Raw genomic sequence first — 16,593 nt, 5'->3', positions numbered from 1 at the left:
TTCAAATTGATTTCATACCTTTTGGAAGCAAGTTCCACATTCACAATGGGACCAATGGACACCAGACACTGTTTGCTGGTGTCCCTTTATGCATCTTCACAATTCAGTAAAGGAGTTTCTTATCTCCTTTACTATATGATATCATATCCAGTGCTGGCTTGCAACACTGTAACTGGCTAACAAGATGCCAGTCCAGGTATTTGTTCTTTGAGGATACGGACCAATTCTGAATGAGGCTGACATCATGCCATCACTGCTTTGTTCACTACATTTGGCAAGAACCTAAGAAGACATCACCTTCTAGATGTAATCTTGATTTATTTTATTACTGCTTCTTCCATCCTTCCTTTGAAAAAACTTCCCATAGAAAATCTCTTAAGGAGACAAGGTCAAAATAGCCTTCTAAACTCTACTATGAGGAGTCTCATATGATCAGAAGCTTACACCACATTTGCACATGCCTTAGATATAATTCATGACTGCATTGTTATGTCTTCTCTTTTTTTCACCATATGAACTATATTTCCCTATATGTAGCAATTCCCATTGGTTTATGAACAAATTTCATTCATCAAGGCTGAATCGTGAAGTCGTGCATCTCCATCTAATCTCATTAGAGATGTCAAAGCATTGCCTATTAATAGGTGCTACATTCACAAGGAAATCTTTGCTGAGTGAGACAATAGGCCTATGTGGTCTACTGTTGTATTTTCATAGTGGATACCAATGAGAATCTCATGGAGCAGACATGAGTACAAGGCTACCTACTGTTTGTGCTCTCCAGCAACTGGTACTGAGAGCCATATTGCCTATAACACAAGAGACAATACCTAGTTATCATGGCCAGTAGCTATTGATAGCTTTATCCTCCATAAAATTATCTCACTATATTTTATGCCATCCAAGAAAATTAGCCTCTGAGTAACTAAAAATGTGCAATTCCATCATTATTTATAGAATAGATTGTCAGATTTTCATCTTCAATCCACACACACAACACATACAATAGTATTGTGGAGAAAATGCTGAAGAATTTCAAGGTGCATATTTCTATACAAATGCACAGGAGGACAATTGTAAGAAACTATCTTAAAATACAATGTAGTTCTAATATCTCCTCATGAAGTAGTTCAGGGGATGGAGGAAGAGCAACAAATGGTATCTGAGCCTTTCCTGTGGTAGCTAGAAGATCCATTTCTCTGTTCCTTAAAAAAAAAAGCTAATACAGCTGTAAATAATATAAAACCATTATCAGCTGGTGTAATATTGATATGATTTTTAACCTATGCAATAATACACTTCTAGAGCTTATTTGAAATGATGGCAATGATATTTTCTCTGAACTGCCCCTCCTTACAGCATGGAACAATGGCATATTGTGCACAGAACACCATTTAAAGGATCACATGAAACCAAATACATGTTCAAACAAGCAGTATGTCTTCTTATTATTATTATTATTATTATTATTATTATTATTATTATTATTATTATTAGAATGAGAAGTGCTTGATTTCAAGACATATTTTGCAGCAAATACCCTCCGACAATAATTTTAAAGCATCACCAGAATGCCTGTTCAAAAATGACAAAGTGATTAGAAACACAAACACATAAATGTTGTGTCATGGGATGCTTTTGCAGATAGGAAAAGACCAGGTGTATAATTCCAAACGTTATTAACCAGCCTAGCTCCTCTTTGTACCTATTCTTCAACAGCACTTTTACATATGTGGAATATTCCCGAATACTAAAACATTTACAAGCCACAAAACAACTGAGGGGAATGTTAAAAAGGGAGGAAGAAGACCCCCGGTATGCCTCTCCCACCCGATTGTATTTCGCCATTATGTCAGTTAACAACTACACTAGAAACAAGCACCAGATTTTCCCCCCACTCTGTGAGTAATTGTCTGCATAGCAGTGACAGATGTGCAATATAGCAGCTTCTTCAGGAAAAAAAATTAACAGTTTGTCCAGCATGTCAGCTCGCTCTTTTTAGTGCTTCGGAGGTCCTGGCCCCATTATGGATGATTTAGAAATTGAGGCAAGCTAAGACCAGCTGCCGGAGTTGAAAGCCTTAGTTAGTAGGCTTCATCTGCATTCCAGTATTCACTTACATCTCGAAATTGGTCGGGCCCCTCCGGCCACAAGATGAGTGTGGGCTGACAATGCCTTGATTTGTCGAGAGAGAGAATAAATGGGTTTTTCAGAAGATGAGGAAATATCACCATTACTGGCCAATTTACAGCATTTTATCTGTTCTTCAAACATGTCACTTTTGTTATTGTCGCATGGTAATTACATAGTGAAACGGAAAGAAAACAAATTCCGGTTACATATTCAGATGGATTGCAAAATCATATAATCCCGATAAATGCCCATTTATGATACACACGGATGAAAGGTTCATTTTAATTTTGAATAGCTTGCACACAGCCATAAATACGATATAGGATTAGAATTTGCTGAATCCGATTATGAAAAGCAAATGGTATTTTCCCCTCATTTCCTCCTCCCCACAAGAACTTGCAAATTTATAATGGGGAATGTATTTAAACTGGGTTTGGGGATTGCTCCCCAACAATCCACTCCTATCAATGACTTCAAAAAATTATAGATACACACAATAGGTGCGTGGGTGTGTTTTCTGAGCAGCTCCCTCAAGAAATAGGGGGGTTAATTTCACTAAATGTGTCTTTCTGTGGAAAGAAGGCAATCGTTGTGGCTCTTGTAAAAAGGATCACAATGTATATAGAAAGAGGCTATTTCCCCTCCTCTAGGAAAGTACTTGGAATGCAGAAAAGAGCTCATGTCATTAGACATGACAATACCAATAACAAAGCCAGTGATGATAAAAAAGTGATTCCATTATGCCAGAATTTATGTCGTCTTTTGGATAGAAGACTTACATCATATGCTAAAGCTTTGGAAAATATGTCACAAATATTTTAAAAAACTCTACCCATGACATTACTAAGAAACACCGAGCTCTCTTTTCAGGTGGTGAAAATCACAATCCACTATAAATGTTTAATGCACAGAACCCATTCAGATGAATACGAATTGGGCAAGCATCACATCTCTAGTGACTGGTGACCACTGCATGAGTAAAAGTAATAATAATAATAGTAATAATAATAATAATAATAATAATAATAATAATAAAAAAACTTTATTTATACCCCGCCACCATCTCCCCAACGGGGACTCGGGGTGGCTTACATGGGCCATGCCCAAAACCATACAATATGACAAAATATAAAACAACATATCATAACACAATTTAACAATACAATAAATAATAACATACATTACAATCCAAAATTCAGAAAAAGCAATAAAAACCAGGGCAGGCCACATGAACACTAAATTAAAAATTAAAGGTTTCCCCTGACATTAAGTCTAGTCACGTCTGACTCTGTGGGTAGGTGCTCATCTCTATTTCTTAGCTGAAGAGCCGGAGTTGTCCATAGATAGTTCCAAGCACCATTACCTTCCCACCGGAGCAGTACCTATTAATCTACTTACATTTGCATGTTTTCAAACTGCTAAGTCAGTAGAAGCTGGGGCTGGATGGTCATGATGTTGATGATGAGGCTTTAAAAGATGAGTATTTCCTTAACCACAAATCACTTTTAAATATAACCATTGCCTTGAATGGACCCATTGTTTCAGAGATCAGCTATAATTGTCAAATAACATTTAATAATGTGGCTGAACCCAGGTTAAAATTTCTGTTCCATTATAAAGTGTTCTGGATTATGAGTCTCATAAAAAGTGTGAGAATCAAACAGGAGGTTATGCAAAGCCTGGCATACTTTGCACAAAAATAAAAATTCTGCGACAAAGCTTGATTCTGCATATATTCTCCCATTTTTTTCTTTGTGACTCTGTATCATTCATGTGGCATTCCCAGGGATGGACAAAGGGTTATACAAAGGATGACCCATGACATTTTGTTTACCCTTCTGAATTCTGTGATGCCGTCAAGAACAGTCTGTACCTTCAGGTATATTTTCCTAATAACAATTTCATCTTCAAAAACTGAAAAGCAATGGAAGCTATGTTTTTTCCTTACATTTGTAGAGGTACATTTAAAAATGGGGAAGTCAGTTCATCTACTATGCCTCTCTTTGTTGCCTCCTTGGCTGTTCTTGCCAGGTCTTTTACCCCGTGGGAGACAGAAGCTATACCACAAAGTCCAATGGATGAAACAAGAGCAACAGAAGGGGAGGGAGAGAAATGGAAGCTGGTGACATCATACCAGAACATAGTTTTTTAAACTGTTCCCCATTGACAGTTATTTTAGCATTTTAGCATACTTAGTTGTACCAACGCTATGCTGTTGGTACAATAGTTGTACTAACCCAGATGCTGAAGAAATGTATTTTGGAATCTGAATCTGAGTTCTTTCATCAAAGGTTGGAAACATTCCTTTTGGGATTATCTCTTCCAGAATCTCCCTGCTAGGAGGACCAGCAATCATGGAGGTGGGGGGTCCTGGGAGCTTATACCTTCACATATGACATAATTTTTGTCTTCATTATTGCTTAAAAATGGGGGGAAAGACCACTGTGTTCTGCTGACTTATGATCAGAATATTTACCAGAGTCAGGGTATGCAGAAACACTTCAATGCAACATGGCCTATTTATACAGCATGGTTAAACTAACACTCAATACAGCTGAAATTGAATGTGTATTTTCCTTTAAACCCCAGTGGCCACAAAATTTGGCAGCATTCCTGCAGATACACACAGGATCTAAGAAGTGCGGAGGCATGCCATGTTCTAGAATGGAGATCGAATAAAGACATTCTATTGTGATTCTGTCATGGATAAATACAATTAGGCAGTTGCTAAATGCTTACCTGCATCAAAGTCAAGACTGATTCATTTTTTGGCTATTCTTATTTAAATGTGTCATAAATATGACTAGGTGCCAGCAGTCCAAGCAACCAGCCTACAGCTAAATCTGCTCTGAACTGATTAAATTATATCTGCCTGAACTTCCCTGACCATGTAATCACTTAAAGATTTACAGTTTTAGGTCAGGTATTACAGGTTAGATTACAGTTATAATAAGCCTGAGGTTGGTGCAGGTGAATATTATAAATGACTGGCATCATTTTTAATCTTTTATCCCAAGCTGTCTGGGGCTAATAAGGTAACCTTGATCTTTCTTCTAATTTGGACAAGGAAATCAATATGTCACCTATACTGAGACTTCATCCAGACTGTTCCTTCACAAGATGATACTGGAAAACTGAATGGTGAGTCAACCCAAATGTAGATGTTAGTTGAGATTCCTGCAACACATTGTCCTCACCAACTACAATCAGGATAAAAATGTTTAAATCTGTAGGTTTGGCCACCAAATAGAATGACACATGATTTGAAAAATACTTTTAAAACATCTATAATATGTCTTGTCTCCTTTCTTGCTTGCTTTCTTTCTTTCTTGCTTGCTTTCTTCCTTCCTTCCTTCCTTCCTTCCTTCCTTCCTTCCTTCCTTCTTCCTGGTGAAAGAAACTATATCTCTTCTTGCTTTGCTATTTTTTTCTCTGCTCTAAAATGTTAAAAAGTAATCCCCAGGAAGACATCTATTCATAAGGTAAGGTGTACCTACTAAGATTGTGCTTGGATCAGTTTGGACTGAAAGTGATTTGTAAAATTCAGTGATTCATGTGCTAAATCCCTGAAAGCAGGATTGTGGGAGGGGACCAGAAAGCCAGCCAAAACAAATCCAGAGAGTAGGATTTTTCGGCTACTGGAGATGATGAAATTAACTGCAGTATACCTGCAGGGGCTCCTGGAGAAGATGGGATTAACTTCTTTCTCCTTCTGGAAATGTTCTCTAGGCCCCTCCTCCAGAGGGGGCCCTGCTGGGAACTCACTTTCCCAGCAGCACTTGCATGGGGTGGGCATTGAAAAGCCCCTGAGCTTTTCTCAGAGCATGATGGGAGTTGAAGTTTTTATCTTTCTCTATTTCTCAGCCAATAAAAGGCCTGGTTGTGTCCATGTTCTGATTGACTGAGAATATACACAGCCAGTGACTACAATTCCCAGAATCCTCTCTTGCTGTTTGTCTTATTTTAAAAAAATGTTATGATAAAAACTTAAATAAATTCTAAAAAATTGGTAGATTGGTGAATTGTTCTGAAACTTGGCAGGCCTGCAGTTATAAATAGGATCTAAAACTGAGGTAGGTTTCATGCAATAGGTTTAAAATGACTGGGGGTTGAGCTTCAAAAGTTTCCCCATTCTAGCCAATGAGCTGAATATTTGTCAAATGATAACACCCTCCTCCCAATTTGAGAAATTTCCAAGTAAACAGAATGAGGGGTTATCCAAAAATGGAATCAAAATTGTGCAACCCTAGTACCTACCTATACTATAGTACAGGGTTGTCATACCCCAGCCACCTTTGGCTTCTGAACCTGATCCAGAAATGAACTATGACCAGAAGGAAGCTTATTCTGACTTTTTACTTAGTCCACAGAGCTCTTTCCAATTACAGCTGCCGGCTGTTGATAGCTCGGATGATTCCTTAATTGGGAAAGAAAGTGAAAATATTACTCCCATGGCGGAACCAGATGTTCTTAGTTCCCCAGAGAATGTGTCCTTCAACAGAAGGGAGTTTCTGCATCGCCAGAGATCTGAGAAACAAGAACTCCGCAGGAGTAACCGCGTGGCATCTCGAGGGGATAATGGATAGAAGGTTTTTCCCTTGGAAACCTTTAGGGAGTTTGGCTTTCCTTGTTTGTGATCAAATCTAAGTTCCATAAAAGTGCTTTGCACTGTGGACAATTTGCGGTGTCAACTTTGCGATTTCCTGAGAAAGGTTCACCGACTCTAGCTCCTGTTTCTTCCAAGCCAAGTTTCCAGATCCTGGTGGCCAAGCCGAGCCATGACTCCCAAGTAGACCCGGTTTAAGTCTACTTTCTTGCCTAGCTCCTGAATCAAGTTTTGCCTCAGTTTCATCACGTTCCTGCCTGGATATCAAAGACTTCCTAGTGACTTTGGACCTTGTTATTTCAGCCATGCTTCCTTGTTTTTCCCCGCTCAAGAACTTTCCGACAGTTTTGAGCGTGTTTTGGTTTTTGGACTTTGGACAATAAAATTGGACATTTCCCTTCAATTCTTTGGACTAATTCATGCCTTTTCACAAAGGACTATTATCTGCACAACTTTTCCACCTATTCCTTCCTGGATTTATAACTGTTTTAATAAATATATTATATGTTTATTGGTCTCTGTCTGGTTTTCAGTGCTCACGCTGCCCTGGGGTGCAACAAGGGTGAGAGGAAATCCATAATGAATATAGCTAATTACAGGCAGTTCCCAAGTTACAAACAAGATAGATTCCTTAGGTTTATTCTTAAGTTGAATTCCAGAACTTGTATGTAAGTTGGAACAGGTACATTTTTAAGTGTACCTCCAGCCAAATACATATATATTTCAGCTTTGAATAGCATAGGAAAGGATTAACACCCCTGTGTGAATTTGTTTTGCTGTCTGTGCTCTCTTTAGAAGATTTCACCTCACTTTCTGTTCCCCCTTGATAATCCTTTCAGGAGTGAATATCCCTTTTGAGGGGTAGATTTCTTTCACTTCCTGTTGTCTCAAACCCATTTTTAGCTATGAGTCATTTGTAAGTCATATGGCTGCAACTTGGGGACTGTCTCGACAAGACTCCTTTTTTGGCCAGTGATGAGCCACCATGAAAGGCTAGAGATCTGCATTAGCCTACTTCCAAGAGACCTTGGAGACCTGCATTCCCCAATGAATACCGTAACAAAATATTTGTCCCCCACAGTCCTCTAGACGTCCATGTCTAGAAGTTCCTTTTTTAACATCAGGAAGTTATTTCCACATTCAATAAAAGACATCTGGAATGAAATAGACCCAATGGGAGTAAAATATGGTGAAATGTCCCCATACCCCCCATGAGGGTAATAGAGAGCATTTTGGGGAGCCACAAAGTGTCCCTGGAGCACTGCATATGGTGTTGCATATAGAAGAGCCATATAGATGCACTTACAGACATAGATATATAAATCTGGGGCTCCATCAATCAGTGTTTATCAGAGAAGGGGAACACAAAATCTGGTTCTTAAAGACTGACTAGTGGAATGCCATGGTTGCATTTTTAATGGCTCAAAAAGAGTGCATGTAGCTCCAGCTGTTAGAACGGGTTCAGGAATCACACAGACTGTATCCATTTAAGTGAATGAATCTTCACCCATCTAAGAATGCATGTGCTTCAGGCATTGTTGTAGGAAAATGCACTGAAAGAAACTGCTCATGTTCTCAGTGCTATTCCTTCCCTAATAGTTTGCCTGTGTTAATGTTTCTGTTGTTTTAATATTCTTGTTTTTTTCTCATTCATATTCTAAGAGATCATTGCTAGTGCCAACTCATTTGATTTATCATTTAGCAAAAGCATTTGTTCAAAAAGTCAGCACTGGATATTAAATGAGGATTGCCTGCAATGAATTCCCCCTCAACATCTGCAAAGACAATTTTGCCTTTTCTTCTGCCACTTAACTCTAAGTGAGAGATCTTAAGCATACTTAAATAGGATTCATAATATCAGGCTCTCAGCAAATTATCTCTAAATCAGAGTTGCTGTAAAACTAAGTAAAATTATCTGCTTAAAAATAAAAAGGCTTCCTGAGAAGAGGGAAAAAATTAAAGAAGTATCTTTCCTGTTTTATATTTTATTATAATTTGTTGAGATTAATGTCTTTGGTGAAACAGTTTTATCTGGTATAAATAGCATTTCATTTAGGAATGTAGCAAACAAACAAATCTGCAGTAATATTAGTACATTTCCTTTTTTGTCATATCAGATTACTATACTCTACCATCTTCTTTAAATTTACTTATTTTAATTTTAATAATTAGAGTAAGGCATAGAATTTTTTTTTTAAAAAAAAAAATACAGCTCCCAGATTCATCCAAGCTGTTGATCAGGAAATTCTGGGATCTGTACCCCCAAAAAAGTGATATTCTCAAGATCTGACTAATGTTTTTGTCTATATTTACCCCAACCCCCATATTCACCACACTGTGCTTCTGGATAGTCTGGAGAGTAGAATTGGGTCTGGTTTGATCCTATATGCTGTTCAGACAGACCCTGCCACCATCACTCTCTTTCTTTGTGCTGATCAGCAAAGGGAGAGAGCATGGATCATGCCCATTTAATCTCTACTCCCAACCATTCATGGAGCTCTGCCCAAATATCAGGTTGCCACTGTCGGCTGTGCCAAGAGGAAAGCATGTCAAGCCAACCCTGACCGGGACCATCTTCCACCTGGAAACCAATGTCCTCAGTGCAGAAGAACATGTGGGTCAAAAATAGGTCTCCACAGCCACCTACGCATCCACCAACAAGATACTACATTTGGAGGGCCATCATCCTCGGGCTACGAGGGATCGTCTAAGTAAATTAAAGTGCTGATGTCAGAACAAAGTGCCCACAAAACCAGCAAGAAGGAGAGGAGATTAATCCTTTCCTTTTTGCTGGTTGTGTGGATGGCCCTTTTTGACATCAGCAGAAGTGACAGCGGAATCCAGGTGCTCATATGGAGCTCTGTGGCCCGTTAAGAACAGTAGCAATAATGTCATGAAGGAGATGACACACCAGCAAGGGGGGGGGGGATGCAGTTCTGGGGCATCTAGACAGTGGCCTCAGATTCAACATATATGTGCTGGATCTGAGGCTGTTCCAGGACATTCTATATTGGAAGGCATCTGAATAACAATGGCCTGCCTGGTGTAGATGAGCTCTTACAGGCAATTTATACTCCACTGCCAACCAGATAAAGAAGATTCAGCATGGAGCAGTTCTATAGACAGAGAACCATATATGTGGTAGCATGTTTGCTTTAGAGACCTAGAATCCCTAAACAAATCTTTGTAATTCTAAGTGTCACCAGGCACGTGCCCTGGAATCAGGGAAATATATAAGGCATTTCAATGGTTTTCTGAGGTGTTATTATAGATCAACCAGATCCAAATCTCTTTATCCCCCCCCCACACACACACACACATACAGCCATATCTTTTCCCTTTACTATGACAGCTCAGACCTGGTCAGCTCAGGTCTATTGATTTCAGTGGGACACAAAAAACCGTCTACTGATTGAAAATGCACAAAAAATAAAAAGAGCATGCCCAACTTCTGCTCTTGCTATAATGAACTAACAAAACTATGGCAGCTCAAAGAACTCCTGCACTCATGTGGTGACACGCAGGATCTTTCTATTCAACTCCAAGCCATTGAAATCATCTAAAGTTATTGGTTGATGTATGTAAGCACAGTGGAGAATATGCTTAGATGTACATTTAACTGTACTACTATAGAAAACAGGGAAAATGTGGACCACCTTTAACAGTATGGTGTAGTAATCTGAACTGAGTGTTGGACTAGGAAGACCAGGGTTCAATTCCCTGTTTGGCCATGGAAACCCACTGTGTGCCCTTGAGGAAATCTTACTATCTCAGCTTCAGAGCAAGGGAAACTCCGTGATAGGTTCACTATATGTTGGAAGCAACTTGAAGGTGCATATCAACAATAATATCAATATAGTCTTCTGGATGGTGGTGGTGGGATGTAAAGTAGAACTATACTTAAATTAAACATTATTATTATTATTATTATTATTATTATTATTATTATTATTATTATTATCTGCATTTCTATGCCGCTTTTCTAACCCCTAGGGGGACTCAAAGCGGTTTACAACATAATAAATGGCAAAATTCAATGCTTCACATATGTATAGAAAATATATCACATATTTAAATCAAAAACTTAACTGTAGATTAAACCATTAAAACTATAAAAACATCAAACATAGACATACGCATTAAACATGTTATTGCAGCAACTAATGTAGATCCCTTCTCTTACCCCCATCCACACCCACACCCATCTTTTATGACACAAGCAATATATATATATATATATACACATATATATTTAATCCGATTCGTTATAAAAAACTGAAAATGTTATCAAAGCTATCAGAAAGCTAATATCAAGGTCTCTTCTAATATCACTGCGAATCCCATACCCTACACTGAACTTCAATGAAGATGACGATGATTATTGATTCAATAGCCTTTTAGTGGCTCCTCCAGAGCCAATAGGGTGTGTTGTACAAATGTGTACTTAGGGACTCTTAAATATATCTTATTAATGACTCAACAGACCATAACAGCTAAGAAAGAGATGTTATAGTTCATGGTGTAAATCCTTCTTAGTTTCCCGATAATTGATCATTATGTCGAAGGCTGCTTTGTGACGGCACTCAGCTGGTGTGCTATAGCCAAATTGCACATTTCGTCACTATTTGGTATGCTTAACAGCTTTCATTTTATTTTTATTTGCATATTTACATTTTTTCCAGCATATTATGAGCAGAGTTTCAGCAGTTTTTCTGTTCTTTGATGTAAAGAAGCATGTACAACTAATAATCATTGCAATAATAGAAGACATTTTATAATAGAATTACACTGAATGTTTGCCATTGAACATTGAAATCACTGAATGTTAAGTAAAGCCCAACTAACTTTAGGAAACAGTGGCTTTTTATAAATATCTACATTATTATGCAATTGTTGTTTTTGCTTCTGGCTTTTTCAGCACCAGTTTGTTTCAGGACCTGTTTGTTTCAGCATATTTGTGATCCCAGCTAATCAGACATCCCATAATAAACAATTATATTTCTAAATATTGTTAGGGATTGGATTTGGCTACAAAATGGCATTACTAGGGGCAGGTGATAGCTACTAAAAGCACAAGTTATTTTGATAAACTAAGCTTATATTTCTGCAAAAAAAAGTACAAAAACAAAATTGGAAGGAAGATATTGTACATTATACTGAATATATAGCAAAAGTGAGTGATTTTGTGTCAGCCCAAATTTTAATCTAAATGCAGATCTGTCTTGTATTTTTAAAGTCTACAAGGTCAAATGTCAAACCCCCCCCCAATTTTTTAAATTCATAATTGGCGATCAATCCACAAAAAGCAATGTGAGTTTTCACTAAGATTGTATACAGCCTATTTCCTGCTGTACAATTCTGAGCCAAACTATATTTCACTTTTTTGATTAGCTAAACCACTGATTTTAATTCTCATCATTGCTGCTTTTCATTGATCCCATTTAGACTTGTCTTTGTTGTTTTGAAAAAAGAAGTTTGAACTTCAGCTGCTGCTATGCCTTGCCTAAGGAGCACACAAAGGTTTAGATTGCATCTTTTCAATGCATTATGGCACCGCAGCCTAAAGCCATTACTTGTTTTTAACTGGCAACCTGCCTGTACGAATGGAGGAAGCAGATTGCCTCTTTGCTGAACACTTAGACAAGGTACTGATTTAACAACAGTGGACAAGCAGCTGGGAGCTGTGCTGTCAGCCTGTCACACACTGACAAATCTGTTGTTCATATTCAGGCAGGATGTTACAGTTAGATTGCCATACATACCATCCATCTACTAGGGACATGCAAGGGGTAACCGTTTCTCCTGCATAACCAGGGACAAGCAACACACTCTGCATGAAACAGGCTTCACAAGGCATCTAAAGTAATAAACAAAACAAACAAACCTTGTTTGTTTTCATTAGAACTAGTCTTCTTCAATGTGATCAGAAAGCAAGGCTGGGTTATCAATAGTTCATTTGATGCCATTGCTCCAGGCCTCACAATAGTTGGAGAAGGAAAAACCTTTCTCTTGTTTCCTCTTCTTTTCCAATCACTTCCCAAATCTCCAATGTTTTTGCTTGTTAACATTTTATCCTCATGTGTTATGTAAGGCAGGTTCACTCACTGACAAGGCTCCAGCACAGCCGAGGTTAGATTATTGCTCAACACACATAATGAAAAACAACAGCAAGAGTATTGTGAAAGAAAACCACTAAACACAGGATACCTTATTCATCACACAGTCTTCAGGTGTACTGAAAGGAAATCAGACTGGAAGAGATACTGCAACATTCACTACTTTGTGTGTGATTTTAGTAAAGCTGTAAAAATGCATGGCATCAGCCCTTTGGTCTCACTGAAGTTGCAGGGTTGAAAATAGGTTTGTGTATGAAAGAGTTTGTGTTGCTGTTTGTTGTGCTTTACAATCTATTGTTTACTTTTCTATTACTCCTTTCCACCAAAAGCCAAGGATGCTGTCCTGGTCCTGAATTGGTGTCTGTCAACAGTAATGGACTAAATGATGGTGAATAGATTGAAATTAAATCCTGACAAGACAGAGGGGCTCCTGGTCAGTCGGAAGGCAGATCAGGGTACAGGGACACAACCTGTGCTAGATGGGGATACACTCCCCCTGAAGACACAGGTATGCAGCTTGGGGGTAATCCTGGATTCATCGCTGTCCCTGAAGGCTCAGGTGTCAGAGGTGGCCAGGAGTGCCTTTGCACAATTAAAACTTGTGTGCCAACCTGGAGATGCTGGATCTGGCCATTATAGTACATTGCCTTAGTTACATCCTGATTGGACTATTGCGACACATTCTACATCAGGGGTCCCCAAACTTTTTAAACAGGGGGCTAGTTCACGATCCTTCAGACCGTTGGAGGGCCGGACTATAGTTGGCCACCGAGCAATAATAATAATTAATAATAATAATAATAATAATAACAACAACAATAAAAAAGAGGATTGGAAGAGACCCTTTGGGACATCGAGTCCAATCCCCTTCTGCCTTTGTGCACCGAAAGCTCAAGCAAAGCATCCCTGACAGAAGGCCACCCAGCCTCAATGTTAATAATAATAATAATAATAATAATAATAATAATAATAATAATAATACAGGGTTTTGGAACATAATACTCCTGACCTCACAATCATGTTAAAAAACAAAGTATGGATTGTCGATATTGCAATCCCAGGTGACAGCAGGATTGAGGAGAAACAACTGGAAAAGCTGACACAATCTGAGGATTTAAAGATCAAATTACAAAGACTCTGGCACAAGCTAGTCAAGGTGGTCCCAGTGGTGATGGGCACACTGGGTGCAGGTCCTCAAGACCTTGGCCTGCACTTTTTACCATTTACTGTCTAGCTAATGTAGGTCCCAGTTGTCTGTGGGCTGTATTTCATGTTATCTTCATAAATGCAGATGCACTTCCTATCTTCATAAATATGAAGTTTATGATCAAGTACTTTGGGATGGTCGAGGCCATTATCAGTAGTACCTACACTCAGGTGTACGTTCATATAATCATAGAATTGGAAGAGACAACAAGAGCCATTCAGTCCAACTCACTCACATGCAGGAATACACAATCAAAGTATTTGCAACAGATGGTCATCAAGCCTCTGCCTAAAAGCCTCCAGAGAAGGAAACTCCACCACACTTTGAGGCAGTGTATTCCACTATTGAACAGCTATTACTGTCAGAAAGGTCTTCCTAATATTTAGGTGGAATCTCTTTTTTTGTAGTTTGAATCCATTGCTCTATATCCAAGAGTGCGTCCACACTGTAAAATGATAGAAGATTGAATTCTCTTTAACTGCTGTAGTTCAATGATATGGAATCAGAGAAGTTGTAGTTTTACTAGGTTTTGAGTCTTCTCTGTCAAAAAGTGCTGGTGCCTCACCAAACTACAAATCCTAGGATTCCATAGCATTGAGCTCTGGCAGTTAAAATAGTGTCAAGTGTCATTAGTTCTATAGTTTAGTCTCTGGAGCAGCAGAAAACAAGCTTCCTCCATCTTCAATGTACAGTATCAACTAAAGAAAATCCACCCTTCTTTAAATACTGCCACACAATTCTTACCAGTCCATGAGATCTTCCACACTGCAGCAGGATTTTAAACAAGAGAATTTACCTAATCCAATTGGATTCATATTTTATAGTTTTAAGCATCTCAATGATCTCATCTGATAATGAATCTGAATGAGCAAATGTGCAAAATTAAAATTAATTCCCCAATCAGATGGACAAAATCTTATTAAAGTTTACATCAATACAAATTGAAAACAAAGGCTTCTTCTAGCATCATTTTTAAAAGAAGAAATGCAAAAAAAAATCTGACCCTTTTTCTGTGCTTTTCACTATTAGCCTGTCTTTACGTTTGTATACAATAATAAGATCATTTTCCATTTTCATAAAATCACTTGCATTCTCTGCTCGGCACTGAGATCACTGTGAATGTTGACTGACAGAAAGATTACCTAATAAACCTTCACTACAAACTAATTAATCACTTTGAATTCAACATGAAATTGGCAAGCATTAAAAAGCAAAAGAGCTGGGTGTTAGAAGACCATTTTCAAATGACCTTAGTTAAAAGCCAAGTGCAGCCTAGTGAAAAAAAAATACCAATAATACTGCAACTCCAGTAAGCCTTTTCCAGATTTCTTAGTTTAAACAAGGAAGAGATGAGTGTGAAGTAAAAACCCTTCATATAATATGCTCTATCTACATCAACTCTCTTTAGTGAAGGAGTGGTAAAAAGATTTACAACTGGTCTATGGGACAAAGATGTGTAATTCTGTGACTAGGACACAAGAACCGGTCTAAAGAAAAGGAAAAAGGAATGGGACTACACAAACCTTTTGTGTGCGTTTTCAGAAAGGACTGACAGTTTTTACAATTAGACTTTATAACTTTGATTTTAATAGCAGTTTGATGTGAAGTTGTTAGCAGGTGATTATATTTTTAGTCATAGTGTGCAAAACTTCACTTGCTAACACTCATCAAGCGGGTACTAATGACACAAGAGCAAGCCTTACCTCTCTTTATGGATCAGTTGATTACCCTATGTACAGGATTCCAGGACCCCAATGGATAAAATTAATGGATGCTGAAGTCCTATTATATACAATGGCATAGTAAAATGGTGCCCCTTATACAGCTGGCCCCACATATTTAACTTCTGCAGGAATTAATATTTATGAATTTGATTAAAATGTTATTTCCAGAAATATCTGGGTCCTTTGATGGAAGTCATGCTAGAGGACCTACAGATTCCTAGAGAGGTTCTCTCTCAGGGAGAAAAGTGTTTTTTTCATTTTGTGGTTTTGCCACTTTTGTGGGGGTCCTGCACCCTCAACCCTAGTGATTATGGAGGATTGGCTGGATTAAATGGCAAAATCAAGGTTTGCTTTAGAGATTATTGAAAATGCAAGCAGTGGATAGTAGAATCAGTGGATACAGAAAGCTGAATATGCTTTAAAAATTAAAAAATACAAATTACACTTCACAAATTTTGTGCCTGACCCTATCTGTTTTTGCTTCAAAACAAATCTATGATCAGGTCAATTTACTCTGAAGTAACTATGCATAGGATTTCTCACAATCCAATATGATGGATTTTTACTGAGAAGTAACTCCCACTGTGTTCAGTGAAGTAGTCTGACAAGTTGCACAATAGCAGGTTGGCTGTACATATCTGCTCAGAAAGAAGCCCCATTAAGATCAAAGGAATGTATTTTTAAGCACGTGGAATTGGAATCTTATGGACTGCAGCTACAATGAATGCTTTTTTCCCTTTCATTTCCTGCTTTAATTCCATAAATCTAGAAATCATCTACATTTGTAAAAATATTGTCTACTAATTC

At 38.1% G+C, this 16,593-nt stretch overlaps 1 long non-coding RNA gene across 1 annotated transcript; it reads left to right on the top strand.

The window, feature by feature from the left end:
* The first annotated feature begins 1,480 nt into the window (after positions 1-1,480).
* Positions 1,481-7,250, top strand: LOC134296681 (uncharacterized). The gene is made up of 2 exons (XR_010003500.1): positions 1,481-5,274; positions 6,497-7,250. It is a non-coding gene; the product is annotated as an uncharacterized LOC134296681 (long non-coding RNA).
* The last annotated feature ends 9,343 nt before the right edge of the window (positions 7,251-16,593 follow it).

This window comes from Anolis carolinensis, chromosome 1 (assembly GCF_035594765.1).
Source record: "Anolis carolinensis isolate JA03-04 chromosome 1, rAnoCar3.1.pri, whole genome shotgun sequence".
Lineage (NCBI taxonomy): Eukaryota > Metazoa > Chordata > Lepidosauria > Squamata > Dactyloidae > Anolis > Anolis carolinensis.
Note: the sequence above shows the minus strand (reverse complement) of the source record. Positions and strands in the feature narration are given on the sequence as shown.